Source organism: Alosa sapidissima, chromosome 6 (assembly GCF_018492685.1).
Source record: "Alosa sapidissima isolate fAloSap1 chromosome 6, fAloSap1.pri, whole genome shotgun sequence".
In the NCBI taxonomy this organism is placed as follows: domain Eukaryota; kingdom Metazoa; phylum Chordata; class Actinopteri; order Clupeiformes; family Clupeidae; genus Alosa; species Alosa sapidissima.
The window spans coordinates 2,867,039-2,871,091 of record NC_055962.1 but is presented as its reverse complement, the minus strand read 5'-3'; the positions used below and the strand labels follow the sequence as shown (position 1 = coordinate 2,871,091).

Here is a 4,053-nt window from a genome sequence, read left to right as displayed (position 1 = left end):
CTACCAACTATTCGGAGGACTTCAAAACACAAGTTTAAGTTACTAGTTGGTACAACTTAAGATAAAAAGTAAGGAAAACCCAAAGCAACAATTAATGCAAGTGATTTATTGCAGAAATCAGTGTAGAAGCACTGCACACACAAGTAGCCTCAAAATGATCTTTTACACAGCCTTATGCAGCATAGAATACACAGATATTTTTCAAAAATGTTTTGAAACTACAGGTTTTCACCTCTAATCAGTGAACTTTCATCTGCACACAATAAAATAATATAAATGTTTTGAAACAATGGGGTTAACTATATTCAGTGATCTTTGAGCTGCACACAATCAAAAAATAATAATAATAATAAAAAAAAAAAAAAGAAATCACTTAATACACAATAGGTGCTGTAGTGTTAAGATCCTGAGTGCTATGGGCCTCATAATACGAACTGTAATGAGGGAACTCTGTGTAATGAGGATAAAACATGGGATAAAATGGCTTTGAAAAGAAAATGCCATTGTTTTCAAAATTGAATAATAAAATGCACTTTGTTGTACCTTTAGTCGCAAAGCAACAAAAATTGTAAAATGTTACCATGCATTTTTATACATGACGGGTAAGTACATATCACATTCATAGCAGCTGTGAAATTATCAAACTTAGTATTTATAATTTATTCATAAAACATGACTCAACATTCATTCACATCTAAGTTTAACACTGGGAAGTAAACTACATAGAGATGACATTTTCCCTTGAGTGTGGGCAAAGCGGCAAAATATTATAATTACCTCAAGGTGTCAACAAATCAGGGTCAACAAATACTGGTCAGCTATATGTAGTTTACCTCTCAGTCTTAAACTCGGATAAGTGATTATGAATACTTCACAACCTGTATAGTAATAATATAAACTATTTATAAAAATATTTAGATATGATATGATCAGATGACAAGCATAAATGGCAATAAATATCGCCATTCTGACTGCCACATTTTTGAAGGGTTGGGTATGAATGTTGTCATGTCTTCTGAAACGGTCACTACAGCTACTATGAATGTTATGTACTCACCCGTTAAGTAAAGCGTTACCAAATGCATAAAATTAAACTTAAAAGGTCTCACAGTCCTAACAATCAGTAAAACTTCCAGTAATGTGCCATTACATCAATCAAACTATCGCAGATGTCCCTGCATTTTATTTCTGAAAGACAGGGTTCTCGCAGAACAGCTGCTAGCTCCTAGGTTGAGAAAAACCTTTTGTACCACTTCAAAGGTATACTTGAGGTTTTTGGGGTATTGCATATTGATTGCATAAACAAGGCCCATCAAATATGCAAATGCAGATGGTACATCCTTAATATCCTGGAGAACAACAGTCTCTTCCAAAATGATGGCTGTGTTGATTACCGTAGGAAGAGACTTGACTGCTGCAACGTCATCTATCACTGTGAGGATCCCAATTTTCACACCTGTGGTGTAGTCTTCCTCAACATCTGTATCCTGAGAGTGTGCAAACACAGAAGACACCACTTGATTGAGTCAAACATAATTAAAAGAAAAGCTGTATAGATTAATCCATTTGTTAACAATCAAAATACTTTAGAAAGTCATCATAAATACACTACTTGGCTTGTGTACTATGATATAGTGTGTATCCAACTGTTTTATAATAAATAAAAACACAGTTTACACATTACAATACAATGTGTCATTCAATATCAAGGGACAGGGAAGAGGAAGACGGCAAAAGGGATGCCAAAGAGACGGACAGAAGACAGGGACGAGTTGGTAAAAGGACACAAGGAGATTGAGGATAGGAAAAAGGAGGAGAGGCAGGATAAAAGATAGGGGCCAAAGAAGTAGAGGAAGAAACACAGGTGGTGAGATAAGACAACATACACAGAGAATAAGATTGATTATTACCAGACATTTCTTGAAAAGACGTGTTGGGTCCTCCCTGAGGTAGAGGGGCAATGCTTCCAAGGCTATTCTTTTACGGTGTTCTGCAATCGCCATCACCTGGGCACACAAACAGAGATACAAAGATTATTTAATTCCCAAATTTTCATAATTCAGAATTAATCTGTAGTCCTTAAAGTGCATGCACCACATTACATGGGTTGAGGCAAACTAAAGCTGGCAATCATGGAAATAACTTCATGTCATAGGTTTAAACTATTGTTGTGAAAAGGTTGTGTCTATTTTCCTGCTCCCCTGATATAATGCTAAGGCTAATGTTGTTTATAAATTTAAATGTGAATTCGTGGCGTAAAGCGTTTTTGCTCTGAGCAAAAGTAGCAAAGCAGCAGTGAAACTTGCCAGCATTGAGCAGAGCGGAAAGCAAAGGGGCATACTGCTGGCGATGTGAAAACCCCTTTACAGGAGAAACATTTACATATCACTTTGTATTGTTATTAAGCAAAGTTTGGCTAACGTTAAATGAAGTCATTGAAAACAGAAAAGTGATACCCTAAAAGGACTGGTCCAACGTTTATAAATAGTAGTCTTATTTAGATTGTAACGAAGCATTACAAGCTAGCAAACACAACTTTGCATGACAAGCTATGGCATTTCGCGTTTTCAGCTACAACACAAACTGTTCCCCAGCAATTTGGCTATGGACACAACTGGACAATAATAAGCTGAATTACGTGAATCAAGGGAAACTTTCGTTGTTCAGAGGTGTACGCATAACTTTATAGTCAATATCATTGGCCAAAGTCTCACCAAAGATGTCGGTTTATGTTAGCTTCCATTAACATTAGCTCGCCAGCTGAGTAGACTAACGCTAGCTAGCCATTGCAATGTTCAACAAACTATACAAGACTTGAGTTTAAGGCATTAAAATGACTGTGTAGATTGATTTTGTACTTTACCTAAGCTTTACTGCGATGTTCCTGGTCGCTGTAGATAGAAACCACAAACTTTCTGGAGATCTTCCCCGCGCACGCAATCCACAGCATGGAGTAGTTCTTCTTGGCTTTGCCTTGAGCTCCTTCTGGCTCAGTGGGGAATCCCCGTAGTGATTCAAAGTACGCATACGTGCCAACATGATGATTTTTTTTCAGGTGACTTCACAGACACAGGCAATTAAATATTGAAGTTGAGTCAACTGAGTTACAAAAGTATGTGAGATGAAGTCACAAAACTTGATAAGATAAATTCAATATATGAGTTTAGTATATTTTTCTGGTCTTTCCAGTTCTGTTTACTCCTTTACATATTCTGGCTGAAAAAATGCAAGTTCTAATTTTTACAGTGCAGTACATATCAAATTGGAAGAGGTACATTGATGATGTATTTTTTATATGGAAAGGTCCAAATACGCTACTGGAGGAGTTCTATAACTTTGTGAACTCCAAAAATACACATCTAAAATTCACCATGTCCTCTGACAGAAAACAGATAAACTTCCTGGATATCCAGATAATAAAAGAAAACACAACTTTAAAAACGGACCTATACCAAAAACCCACGGACAGAAATTCACTCCTACATGGCGAATCATACCACCTAGTCCCCTTAAAAAAGAATCTGCCTATATCTCAGTTCAGCAGAATCAGTATGCAGTGCAGAGGATGATTATAGAAAACAAAGCAAGGACATGGAAAAACTATTTAGAGAAGAAGCTATTTATGGTTACTGATATACTCCGAGTCTCTGGCCCTCTCTTAGAGCCAGGCATAGTGAGCTGGCCCTCGGAAGAAAAACTTTGGGGACCTCTGGGCTATACTGTGTGAAGGGACCTGATGAAACCCATCATGTGTTTCATTCATGGCATTCGTTACTCATTGTTGATAATCATAACGTTATAGCTTCTACCGTTCACATTTAGTTAAAGCTAACAAATATGTTACTGTTTTTATTTTACCACATTTTTAACGTTGTACACCGCTTGTTTGTGTATCAAATAGGCCAGGCTACGTTTTCATTCTACGCTCCTGATTCTAAGTAGCCTAAGTAAACACTATCATGGTATGCTATCGTTCGTCTATTGTTTCGTCAGGTCCCTTTCCACAGGTGTACAATCAAGCACCTAGGTTATGAATGCATTGGTGCTTGATTA

General features: G+C 37.0%; 1 long non-coding RNA gene across 1 annotated transcript; it reads right to left on the bottom strand.

Annotated features, from left to right (window-relative positions):
• Positions 1-261: 261 nt before the first annotated feature.
• Positions 262-2,986, bottom strand: LOC121711439. Its single transcript, XR_006032326.1, has 3 exons — positions 2,864-2,986; positions 1,911-2,006; positions 262-1,487 (listed from the first exon to the last, which is right to left on the bottom strand). It is a non-coding gene; the product is annotated as an uncharacterized LOC121711439 (long non-coding RNA).
• Positions 2,987-4,053: the final 1,067 nt, after the last annotated feature.